The following is an 11,884-nucleotide window of genomic DNA, read 5'->3' as shown; positions in this document are numbered from 1 at the left end:
ACTAATAGTGCTAGCCTAAGCAGTCCATGGGCTTCGAAGGGTGTGGCTCTGCTTATGACTTCCCTAGAAATCTTCTATGTATCTGTAATAGTCCATTTGGCATCAAAATTCACCAAAAAAATGGATCCAGAAACTGCACAGTTAACAAAGAAATAAATCCAGAGCTACTCCTGGAGCAGCCAAAACTTGTGTGGAATGTTAGACAAACATTGATGAATTTTGGATACTGATGTGAAGATTTGGACTCTGCGGAAATGGAGCAACTCTATTGTTCTGCTTCTGTTTCCATGTTAATCCCAGGTTATGCTTCCTTTAACTCTTGCAGTCCCTGTATACATTACTGTGGTGACTGATATGGGAGTCACTTTGGCGGAGCTTTCTCTGTCCCGTATCACTGCCAGAAATGCATGGTGTTTCAATCTAGCCCTCTGTTGGGAGGATGTGAGAAGATTGGATGGAAAGACCCACCTCCTGAGGTTAAGTCTCAAAGCATGGTAGGGTTGCCAGGTCCCTCCTGCCAGCTGGCACAGAATGGGGGGGTGGGGGGCTTACCAGGATCAGGGAGTTTCATCTGATGATTCAGTGATGTGCCCACATGACTTCCAACGTGATCCAGAACTGACATGGGTGCATCGAGGACATCGGGGTGATGCTATGGCTTTTGGGCAAAAACTCTATGGTGGAATTAGTTTCTACCATAGGGTTTTTGTCCAAAAACCAGAGTGTCACCCTGACATCCTCAATATGCCAACATCACTTCCGGGTTATGTTGAATTTACATAGGCACATCACTGAAATGTCTGGTGTTCCTCCCTTTTTTTTTGGGGGGGTAAATCCCCTCTGCCATCCAGCTGGTCATCAGCAGAGAGTTGGGCCTGGCAGTGGGGGACACCCACCCCTACTGGGGGTTCTGGCAACCTAGAAGGAGGATGAGAAGGAGGATTTATACCCTGCTCTGCACTCAGAGTCTCCTTCCCTTCCTCTCCCCACAACAGACACCCTGTGAGGTAGGTGGGGCTGAGAGAGCTCTGACAGAAACTGCTCTTGATGGAACAGCTCTGAAAGCATTGTGATTGACCCACGGTGAACCAGCTGGCTGCATGAGAAGGAGTGGGGAATCAAACCTGGTTCTCTAGATTAGAGTCTGCGGCTCTTAACGTCTATGCCAAGCTGGCTACACCAAAGAAACCATGGATGTGGTGGGCTGGGAGAAAGCTGAACCACAACAGTAATGTATTAAATGGGCTCTGGTTCCACAGCTGTCTTTCACAAAGAAGTCAGCAACCTCCTTATGTATGAGCCAAATGTCCACCTTCATTGTCTTCAGTGACAGCAGATAGATGCTTATGGCTTTTCTTTCACTTGGCATATTTTCCTCAGCTGTTCCAATGCCCTTAGACATAGATGAATATGACACTAATTATTTCACACAGTCACAGACAGAAGCAAGCTGCAAACCTCTGATAGCTCCTGAGGTGCCTCAACTAACAAAATGTTGAATGCCTGTGTCAGGAACGGAAGTGTTTTTCTTGGCTTACAACCCAAGTTGAATTCAGGTTTTGGACCTGCTGAATGAAAGAGGCAGAAGTAACCAGATGCTGTCATGGTGGCAGTATTTGTTATCAAAAGGTCGTATTTTACCTACTTTGAGATAAAATTTCTCAGGCAGCCAAATTCAAGGTTGTCTCTCTGAGTGTGACAGTGAGAACTCCTGTTTCCCTCCTCCCATCTTCCATGAGTTGATTGCTCAGGGCCGGAGCACACCTCCGGGTTGCCAGAGGGATCATAAAGGCAATTCCTAGTGGTGAGCGACATCACATTTGCAAATCGTTGCTGTGTGACTTGACCTGCTTTCACACTTGGAGACCCCGTGACTCCAAACCATCTGCTAATGGAGCTGTGGAAATGAGCAACCTGGTGAGAGTTGAGTCATTAGACAAGCACTTGGGAAATACTACAGCTGGGAATGGTATTATTAAAATATATTTTTTAAAGAAATTGTCAGTCTGTCTGAGGCTTTCAGGTTCCCCAGAGCATGAGAGCTACCGATCGTCACATTTCCCTTTTGTAAGCTGCTGTGAGAACTTTTAATTTTTTTTAAAAAAAAGATTAATCAATGTGTTCAATAAATAAATCGGGAATGTTCCCCACAAGACCATTTTGGCAACCATAATCCGTGCTTGATTTTTAACATGTGATTCACCAGTTTATGGCTAGGCTTCGCATTGTAGTACTCAAAAGCAGCATGAGGCACACTGGCAGCATTCCTGGTGACCGCCAGGTGTTTTTTTAGAACAGTGGGCGTGCCCAGGTGGGGCTCTCATGCAGCAAGGCTTCTGATTGGCCACTGGAGATTTTACTGGCTGCATAGATTTTTTTTTTTTGAAAGCATTGCTTTGGCAGCACTTTCCAGTACAACACAAGGAACTTCACTGTGTGACTAAAGGTAATCTGTGGCAGACATTTCATAGCTGGCTTTGCTTACTGTGGCAGCTATTTAGCTGTAGCCATTTTGTGGCTGCATCCAGAATTCCAAGGGTTCCTGCAGGCTCAAAAAGATGGGGGACACTTGGTTTATGGCAAGATTGGTTGAATAAAGAGCTTGTTCAATTAGTTTTTTGAACTCAAATCTGAGTGTTGCCTCACCAAAAAATGCTTTGAAAAGGTATAGGATCTGTCTGGGGTTAATTTTAATAATCCTGGTCCCAGATGTAGCATTCCCCGAGTGCTCGTCTAATGACCCGGCTCTCAGCAGGCTGCTCGTTTCCTACCAGTTTCATTAGCGGATGGTTCGGAGTCACAGGGGCTCCAAGTGTGAAAGTGGGTCAACTCACACAGCAACAGTTTGCAAATGTGAAGTCGCTCGCCACTAGGAATCACCTTTATGACCCCTCTGGCAACCTGGAGGTGTGCTCCTGCCCTGAGCAAACAACTCATGGAAGGTCGGAGGAAGAAAATGAAGGGGGCAATGGTTTTATGGGGTGCAAAATGTCCCCAGAAAAATCTCCAAGGAGACATTTAAAAAAAAATGGCTGAGTGAAGTTGCAGCGTCCCCTGTTTTGCTCTGTTTTCTAGTGCCAGTCTCTTCTGCTTTGTTGTATTATCCCAAGCCAATCAGGGATCACATAAGGAGTCTGTGGCCCCTTTCCCATACCCTTACTCTTCTGGATCCTACTTGGGTACCAGCAGGGTTTTTTTTTTTGTAGAACAAGTCCAGCAGGAACTCATTAGCATAATTGGCCACACCCAGCTGCAGAAACTCATTAGCATATTAGGCCACACCCCTGACTGCACCACTCATTAGCATATTAAGGCACATTCCCATGTTACCAGAAGTGTCGTCATCCAGCCACACCCACCTTTTGTTTCTTATTCTGTTTACCTTGTTTGTTGACAAAACCCAGGCCCTTTTTTGTTGCAGGAACTCCTTTGCATGTTAGGCCACACACCCCTAATGTAGCCAATTCCAATGAGTTCCTGCTGTTGGGTGTGGCCTATTATGATAATGAGTTCCTGCTGGGTGTGGCCAACTTGGGAGCCAGCCGGAACGCCGTTCCTGTGTGTTCCTCCCCAAAAATAGCCCTGGGTACCAGAGTTTCTTGGGGTAGCTATTTCTGCCTAACACGGGGCATGGGTCTTTGTCATCATCTGTTGCTGCCATCTATTGTTTTATTGTTTCATGGTTTTGTGTTGTGAGCTGCTCGAGCCAAATTTTTTTGGGGGGTAGGGGGCATTAATTAATTAATTAAAGCCGCCCTGAGCCTGCTCGCGGGAAGACCGGGGTATAAATTGAAGTCATAAAAAATAAATTAATTGATTAATCAAATGTGGTCAGACAGTGAAAAATCTGGGTTTAGGCATGTGCGGAATAGAGTTGTAATGGATTTTAGACCATGGACTGACAAGGGGCAATGGTTTTATGAGGTACAAAATGTCCCCTGAAAAATCTCCGAAAATACATTTTTTAAAAAAAAATGGCTCAGTGAGGTTGCAGTGCTCCCTCTTTTGCTCTGTTTTCTGGTGCCAGTTTCTTCTGCTCTGTGGTATTATCCCATCCAGTCAAGGATCATATAGGGAGACGATTTTCCCGATGCTAATTATATGGCACAATAATTGAGAGCAGATGCAGCAGCATAGTCTTCACTTAGGGGTAGGGCCACATCCTTATGTTTCCGAGGTGACGGGATGACCTTCTCCATCTTGTTTCCTGGCCGGTTGTTTTGGTGAGAGAGGGAGGCCTTTGATGCCTTGGCTTTCTGCTTCTGCTGAGAGAGGCCATCAGGAGCTATGGGCTGTGGTGTCCCCAGTATGCTGATAACACCGAGCTCCATCTTTCTTTTCCACTTGATTCCAAAGATGATGCTGATGTTCTGAGCCAGAGTCAGGAATGGGCTGGCTGAAGGTGAACAAGCAGAAACTTAATACTGACAAGACATAAGTTGTCTGGTAGAAAGACAGACCAGGGATTTGAGATCTGTCCTGTCTTGGATGGGGTTACAGGTAAAGGTTTCCCTTGCTCGAAATCCAGTTGAACCCGACTCTAGGGATGCGGTGCTCATCTCCGTTTCCAAGCCAAAGAGCCAGCGCAGTCCAAAGACATTTCCGTGGTCATGTGACCGGCATGACTAGACGCCGAGGCGCACACAACGCTGTTACCTTCCCACCGAAGCAGTACCTATTTATCTACTTGCAATTTCTTGCTTTTGAACTGCTAGGTTGGCAAAAACCGGAACTAGAGACGGGAGCTCACTCCGTCATGCGGCACTTGGGTCTCGAACTGCTGACCTACCGACCTTCCAGTCTGCAGTTCAGCATCTTAACCACTTGAGCCACCACAGCCCCTGGATGGGGTTATGCTCCCCATGGAAAGGAAGGTTCACCACTTGGAAGTGCTGCTTGACACAGCGGTCACCTTAGAAAACCAGGTTGCTGCAGTGGCTCATAGTGATTTTGCCCAGCTCCGGCTGGTGCACCAGCTGCCTGCACCCACTCCTGGGTCAGTCTGATCTAGCCACAGATCCAAGTCGGCAGCCATGTTGGTCTAAAGGAGTAGAACAAAGTGTGAGTCCAGTGGCACCTTTAAGGCCAACAAAGTTTTATTCAAAGTCTGAGCTTTCATGTGCAGGCACGCTTCCTCAGAGACATTGAAATGGAAGTTAACAGTCTGTACATATAGACAGAGGGTGAACAGCAAAACTAGCATACAACATGATGAAGAAGCTTTAACAGACACAAAGAACAAACAGGGAAAAACAAGCTAAGTTTATATGGCCACCATTTGTTTGGATTTAATTACAGGGGACAACATAGTGAAGTAAATAAATATGTCAAAATAGGAGACTGATGTGCAAATGTATCCTACTTAACTGTGGGATGCTAAGACTAATTAAGGGCCACGGTGGCTCAGAGATTAAGATGCTGCGCTGTAGACTGGAAGGTCTGTAGCTTTTCCACTTGTGGTGGGAGTGAGCTCCCGTCTCTGGCCCCAGCTCCTGTCAGCCTAGCAGTTCAGAAGCAAGAAATTGCAAGTTCTGATTTATTATTGTCAGAACCCACAGCTAACAACGAAGTACACACATTCAGGAACGGTTATACTTTTATTGCAAAGCTATAGATGGAGTAACAGTACCTTAATAGGCACTGTTAAGAATGTCGGCAACCCATAAAGCCTAATAGGATATAGGGTATTCGTATGCACACACACCCCTTTGACATGGGCCAATTAGGTACTCTCGCGCGGGACAAGTTAGGAAACTGTTAGGTGGCTAAAGGTGGGAATCAGGAGTCTCTCACGGTACATAGGAGACTTCCAGACAACACAACTTCTTCCTGCACATCTGTAGAGATAAGTGTTTCAGCACAGGCAGAACAGCAGGGATAGGAACGCAATAGGAATTAACCAGACACAGAATGAACTCCCCAACCCCCATGGCAGCATAGCTGACAATTATGTCCATTAATTCTTTGTTAAAGGGATTGGACTGTTTGTCCAATGTAGAGTGTGGAAGGGCATGGCTGACACGTGATGGCATAAATCACATTCAAGGACGAGCAAGTGTAGGAACCTGAGATGGTCTGGCTGATGTTGCTGGGTCCACTGACGGTGTTGCTAGGATCTATTTGAGACCAAAGTTGGCATCTTGGTTTGTTGCAGGCCTTGGTACCAGAGTCCATGTTACAGTTAAGTAGTTTATCATTGCGGGTGAGACGTTGCTAGAGATAATGCGCGGGGGAAGCGAGGCTATTTACCCTGGAGGAAATTGACCCGTAGCTGCATGATCACACAGTTCTTTGAAGCTGGTGATCACTGCGTGATCAGATGCAATCGCGGGTGAGTTGGGGTGTTTTGGGTTTTTTTTGCTGTTTGTTTTCGATTCGCTGAAACGTTTGATACTGGACTTTCCCTGGTATTTTTTAACTCCACTTCTTCGGCGGAGCGAGACGGGTTGCTGATGGGTGCGGGATGCATTCCAGATGTTCCCATGTGATCGTGCCCTTAAAATCCACCCGGCATTCATGCCTATCGCGTGGCTAATTCTCTGTGTGATCGGGACCTGAGTTTAGCAGGCTGTCTGTAAGTGAGAAAAGGTTGCCCCCCCCCATGCCTGTGTGAGGGAAATGTTCCTACCCAGCACGTGTTGTACATCATTAATAATGTGTTGAATTGGCTTGAGTTGTGAGCTGTGGGAGACCACCAATGGTGTTCTGTTGTCATTTCCTTTGGGCTTGTCTTGTGGCAAGCTGTCCCTGGGTATCATTCTGGTTTTTTCACTCATATTTCTCACCATATCAGGAGCATATCGTAGTTGTAAAAATGCCTGTTGCAGATTCTTCAAGTGAGTATGTCTGTCTGAGGGGTTGGAGCAGATGCAACTATAGCGTAGGGCTTGGCTGTACACAATGGATTGTTTGATGTGGTTGGGGTGGTAGCTGGACGCATGTAGATACGTTTGCCAATCTGTCCGTTTCCGGTATAATGTAATACTTATGCATCCCTTGTGTATCTGTACTGTGGTGTCCAGGAAATTTATTTATTGTGTAGAGTAATTCATAGTTAGATTGATGGTGGGGTGGAAGTTGTAGAAAGCCTGGTGAAATCTCTCATGGGCTTCTTTCCATGGGTCCAGACCAGGGGTCATTTCGTAGAAAAAGAGGTGCAGGAGCTCATTAGCATAACTCATTGGCATAACTTATTTGCATATGCCACACCCCATCACTGGAAGTGTGTCAGAAGGCAACACCCACCGCTCAGGCTCCACTGGACATTTTTGGATTGCTGGGGACATGCAGATCTGTCCTTGCAGAGGAGGGAGAGCTTTTACCTGAATAAAACTTGGTCTTAAAGGTGCCACTGGACTGTTTTTGACCGGGGGGCCAAGGGAAGTTCTGCAACTTATCTGGCTGCTTCTTGCTCTGGCTGAGGGCTGCTGGGAGCAGGGGGTGGGGCTTGTTGCATGTGCCCGCCCCCTGGGCTCTTTACTGCTGGAGCTCCACTCCTGCAGGAAATGACCCCTGGTCGAGACAATAAAAATGTCATCAATGAATCTCAAGTAAAGGAGAGATGCCATTGGGTGGGAGTTCAGAATGACCCCTGGCCGAGACAATAAAAATGTCATTCAATGAATCTCAAGTAAAGGAGAGATGCCATTGGGTGGGAGTTCACCATGAAAATATTGGCCTACTGGGAGCCAGGTGAGTGCCCATGGCTGTGCCATTGATTTGGAGGTATAAGTTCTCATCAAACCTGAAGTAGTTATGGGTGAGAACAGACATGCAGAGTTCAGTGGCAAGATCTGTGCTGGTGTAGTATGATTCATGAAAGTGCTGAATGCCTTACTGATTCTTTTTAAGAAGGTGGGATCAATAAACGTATGTCCAATGCCAAATTGTATACTAAACTGCTCTGACCTCTGTTGTCCATAGATCAAGAGGGGTAACAGTGTCCCAAACCATTATTATCAGAATCATCAACAGCCATCACATAGATGATCTTGGGCAGTCTACTGAAGACTTGGGGTTTATTAGAGAAATGCTGGTTTTCCAACATTAGTTCTGATCAGAACTGGGGAAGCTTTATTGGAAATATTTTCTGCATCTCAATATGAGGCCCAATCTTTACCCGCCGCGCTGTTAAGGGCTGTTCAGCTCATTCATTCTCCTTTGTTCGAGTGCTGTGACAGCAACAATTGGAAGCAAGATTCAAATTAGACAGGCTTGTGGGATTAAAGACGCCACTTTTCAGATTCAGTTGACTTCAAAATGAGAAAGGCTTGCATATGCTGGAGAGTTTGGAAGTGGGAGGAAAACCCCTAATCTCCCCTTGTTGAGACCGGCTCCAGTTATTAGCTGGGGGAATGTGTGGGATCATTTATACAGCCTCATAAACCAGGGCTGTATACTTGCAGGCAATGCTTCCTCTAAGCTGTGGAGTCTTGTGAGCAAAAATTCTACTTGGTGAGCTACCGGCATTAAAGTTGTGAGCGAGCGGTTTGGCTACTGCATAACTTATTTGCTCTGGAGCCATCCTTCCTGAACTAAGACAAAAACGTGTGAGCTGGAGGCTAAAAAACTATGAGCTAGCTCACACTAACTCAGCTTAGAGGGAACACTGCTTGCAGGCATCTTATCTCTAACCGTATTGACAGTTACCCAACACAGTGGTTTGCGGTGCAATCCTAGTTACACCATTCTAAGACTTCATGGGGACTAAGAAGGGTGTAACTCTGTTTAGGATTGGACTGTTGGGCCTTGAGCAATGTTCCCTCTAAGCTGTGGAGTCTTATGAGCAAAAATTCTACTTTTTGAGCCACTGGCATTAAAGTTGTGAGCGAGCGGTTTGGCTACTGCATAACTTATTTGCTCTGGAGCCATCCTTCCTGAACTAAGACAAAAACGTGTGAGCTGGAGGCTAAAAAACTATGAGCTAGCTCACACTAACTCAGCTTAGAGGGAACACTGGGCCTGAGAATGAATTTGAGAACATTGGAGTACTGCCTGTTGGACTGAGACAAGAGTTTTTTGGTTTCACATCCAGCTTCCAACAATGCTCAGCCAGGAAACTCAGAAGAAGACCATCAACATAACGGCCGTTCTCTGTTGGCTGTTCCTACCATCTCATTATATTTCTTCTAAGCAGGTCTAATTTTTTTTTTTGCCATTGTCACAGGTGAGTTATGGCAAGCCTGTAGTGTTTCCAAGGCAAGAGATGTTCAGAGCTGGTTTGCCATTGCCTGCCTCTGCGTAGGGACCCTGGACTTCCTTGGTGGTCTCCCATCCAAATACTAACCAGGGCCATCCCCGCTTAGCCTCCGAGATCTGACCAGATCAGGGTAGCCTGGGCTATCCAGGTCAAGGCAAACAGGTCTAGTAGCGATTGCTACCCCTCCCCTTCAATTGATTTGTCTAAAAAGCTAAGCCTTTGTCAGCTAGCTGCCATTGTATCTGGTGTTACCTGCTTAACACATCTTGGGCTCTTCCCTCCCCCCTGGTTCCTTTTGCTTCCTTATGCTTACTATGTACTTTGCGGAACTAGCCAAGGTCATGCAGCTGGTGGTGGGAGTCGGTGCTTCGCTCAGCTTGTTATGGGTATCTACCCTGTGAACTGAACCTGTGTTGATTGTGTAGAACTGTTATGTTCCCATGAAATGGGCGCGCGTTTCCAAGTTCTATTCCCGCCAGCGGGAACTGGGCTCATTGGCCCTAACCTGGTTCAAATCCCTTTATTATGTTATACATGTGTATTGGCAGTCATTCCTAACAATGTCCTTGTTCCTGCTTGAACCATCGCTTTGAAATAAACCTTGCTTTGACCCAAATGTGGAGTTATTTCGAATGCCTGGGGATCCAACATGATCCATGAATATATAAACTCTATGTTTTCCCCTCGGATGGTTGTGGCCCCGCCCCCAGCGTGCCCGGCGTCGTAACATCACTTCTGGGTGATGTGCGTGTGGTGCGCGCGCGCTTTGCGCGTGCACTCCAGCCACCCTCCAGCTGCCAGCAGGGAGTCCCCCGCTCCGGCGAAATTTTGACTTGGCAACCCTAACATTAGCAGCAACGGTATTGGATGGTTTCAGGGTGCTGACTTGCCCAGTCATGTGGGATACCCTTCAGCTTGTGCAGTATGAAGATGTGGACAGGATTCTTGGAAGTCTGAGACCTGCTTGAATGGACCTTGCCCCTCCTGGCTTCTTAAATCTGTGGTGGGGGGGGACTGGCAACCTTCTCTGGGCATCTCAGCAGCAGCTCGCCTTAATTCAGTTGGCAAAGTTAATACTCCAGCGGACGCACCAGTTTCTGGGTCCCTTCTGCGAAATCCACAGGTTATCCCCATAATCTAGCAACCCATAATATCACCCAATAATAGCATTTTGGAGTCATCTGGTGGGAGGGCTCTTCTGTTGTAAAAATCAATCTCTACAGGCTTTAGACAAACTGCCCTCCTCCAGTTTGGGGTAGTGGTTAAGAGTGGTGGACTCTAATCTGGCGAACCAGATTTGATTTCCCACTCCTCCACATGCAGCCAGCTGGGTGACCTTGGGTCAGTCACAGTTCTCTCAGAGCAGTTCTCTCAAGAGCAGTTCTCTCAGAGCCCGGCGTCGTAACATCACTTCTGGGTGATGTGCGTGTGGTGCGCGCGCGCTTTGCGCGTGCACTCCAGCCACCCTCCAGCTGCCAGCAGGGAGTCCCCCGCTCCGGCGAAATTTTGACTTGGCAACCCTAACATTAGCAGCAACGGTATTGGATGGTTTCAGGGTGCTGACTTGCCCAGTCATGTGGGATACCCTTCAGCTTGTGCAGTATGGAGATGTGGACAGGATTCTTGGAAGTCTGAGACCTGCTTGAATGGACCTTGCCCCTCCTGGCTTCTTAAATCTGTGTGTGTGGGGGGACTGGCAACCTTCTCTGGGCATCTCAGCAGCAGCTCGCCTTAATTCAGTTGGCAAAGTTAATACTCCAGCGGACGCACCAGTTTCTGGGTCCCTTCTGTGAAATCCACAGATTATCCCCGTAATCTAGCAACCCATAATATCACCCAATAATAGCATTTTGGAGTCATCTGGTGGGAGGGCTCTTCTGTTGTAAAAATCAATCTCTACAGGCTTTAGACAAACTGCCCTCCTCCAGTTTGGGGTAGTGGTTAAGAGTGGTGGACTCTAATCTGGCGAACCAGATTTGATTCCCCACTCCTCCACATGCAGCCAGCTGGGTGACCTTGGGTCAGTCACAGTTCTTTCAGAGCTGTTCTCTCAAGAGCAGTTCTCTCAGAGCTCTCTCAGCTCCCCCTACCTCACAGGTATCTGGTGTGGGGAGAGGAAGGGAAGGAGATTGTAAACCACTCTGAGACTTCTTCTTCCTTCTCCTCCTCTGCTTCCTCCTCTTCATCTTCATCTTCCTCCTCCTCCTCCTCCTCTTCTTCCTCCCTCTTCCTCTTCTTCGTTCACCTCTTCCTTCTCTTCCTCCTCCTCAGTATTATGTGGTATTTAACTTTTCAAGTGTTTACAGCTTTGTGTGATTAGATGTTCTTCATGGGCTGCCCAACAATCACCTGGTCTGTATTGCTGTAGTCTCAGCAGAAGTCACCATTTCTGATGGCAGAAGAAACAGAGTCAGGGTCAGAAATCCATTTTTCTCAAAGATAAAAGCTGTAACTGGGCCAATTCGGGGTCAATACTGTACCAGATGAACAATGCTGAGTTTTGAAAATGGGTTCGAGCAGGCCTGTAGAACTTATGACCTACTATGCTGAATACTGCTCACAGCTGCCTTGCTTATTTTATTTATTTACTTTTATTTACATGTGACTTCTATACCGCTCATGACCCCTACTGGGTCTCAGAGCGGTTTACAAGTGGCCTACATTATTGTAGTCAGATCCTACCTG

General features: G+C 46.9%; 1 protein-coding gene across 1 annotated transcript in view; it reads left to right on the top strand.

Annotated features, from left to right (window-relative positions):
• LOC107111230 (cadherin-10-like) overlaps positions 1-11,884 on the top strand; it is an 82,657-nt gene that overhangs the window by 36,654 nt on the left and 34,119 nt on the right. The gene's annotated exons all lie outside the window — the stretch shown is intronic.

Source organism: Gekko japonicus, unplaced genomic scaffold (assembly GCF_001447785.1).
Source record: "Gekko japonicus isolate JY-2015 unplaced genomic scaffold, Gekko_japonicus_V1.1 scaffold2320, whole genome shotgun sequence".
In the NCBI taxonomy this organism is placed as follows: Eukaryota; Metazoa; Chordata; class Lepidosauria; order Squamata; family Gekkonidae; genus Gekko; species Gekko japonicus.
The sequence above is the reverse complement of the archived record's forward strand: the minus strand, read 5'-3'. Positions and strand labels throughout refer to the sequence as shown.